Here is a 1,451-nt window from a genome sequence, read left to right as displayed (position 1 = left end):
TGTTTCAGGAAAAATGCTTAGTAGGTAATAATAACACTTTTAAAGCATTTGTACTGATACTGATTAACTTTTCAAACCATGTAATGCAAAAAAGTTATATTTTGTCTATTACATGCACAACTAGATATTGTAGCATTTAAGGGCAAATAAACCTATTGTCCACAATAAAACATTGTGAAATTGTGTCAAGACAGCTGGTGTGAAAACCTTGTTTGCATCTCACACAATTAACCCATTCCCCTTTCATAATGCTGGTATTGTCTAACATGGTGCCAGTTTGACATATTTTACACTGGTCTCTCTTCAGACTTCCTTGAAGGCAGTTACCAGAAATACTGTGGAATATATTTTTTCGACATACAAATGCGGGCTGCATAAGGCTTGTGCCTGCTGCAAGCCATTTTGCGTACATGCAAATGAAAACACCACAACTAGAAGAATCGTTTTGTTGGGTTCGCATTGGAACTTCCACTGATTCCAGTTGGAAATGGAATTTTTCAGCCAGCAGGTATTGTCAAAAGAATCCAGTGGCGCTGCGATGGGTTCCATGGAATGAAAATAACCTTTTTGTCTGTAAGGGACATGCCACGCCAAAGATTGTGCATGGGGCCCTTTTTTTCGATGATTTGTGCCACCATAGAACAAACATACAAAGTAAAAAAAAACTGTTAATTACTTCGCCAAAAAGCCATCCAGCTACAATGCGTTCATCAACTCTTTTTAATAGTTGCTCTTTATGTTTCGGTGAAGTTGGTTCCAGTGACTTTAAATCCACAATTGAAAGGGAATGTGTTTCATTTACTTGTTCATTAAGTTTGTAGCCTCTAAGGCTGTCTAAACGTGGTGTAATTTTTAAAATTGGCTTGACAACGGGAGCTTTTGAAGTTATCTTGTGTGAAGGGGAAGCATAGTAGTCACTTGGTACAATGGCTGCAGAGTATTTGCAGAAGCTCCCACTCTTGATGTAAATGGGTTCACCTTTGGTCGTTTACGGGGAAGCTCATCACCACTTTCAGACCAAAGCACCTTTCTTTTTGTTTTAACAGACTTGTGTTTTGGAATTTTTGAAATTCTACGTCCATCATCATAACAACAGGTTTTTGCTAAGTTATCTTTGATGCATTCGAGGTCTTGAATAGCTTGCTCCAAAGCTTTTGAGCTTCTTCAATATCAATTTGCCTCTCATTTTGTGTGATAAAACTAGCTACAACCTGGTAGTTCATGTTTGTTTTAACACCCAAAAAAACAAGGGCAGGGCATATTTTGAAGTCTTATATCTAGTATCTAGTATGCAAATGTCCTGCCCGTAACGAAGAAGAAGTTTTCGCTGCCAATGAAGTTGATGGACAAACAACATAGTTTTCTCTGATGCAATTACAGGAGGTGTTTTTGTCCGTAAAGGCTGATACCCACTGACGTCGTTAGCGCATTCCGACCCGACAGCGGCGGCA

The sequence above is a fragment of the Phallusia mammillata genome, chromosome 6 (genome assembly GCF_965637545.1).
Source record: "Phallusia mammillata chromosome 6, kaPhaMamm4.hap1.1, whole genome shotgun sequence".
In the NCBI taxonomy this organism is placed as follows: domain Eukaryota; kingdom Metazoa; phylum Chordata; class Ascidiacea; order Phlebobranchia; family Ascidiidae; genus Phallusia; species Phallusia mammillata.
Note: the sequence above shows the minus strand (reverse complement) of the source record.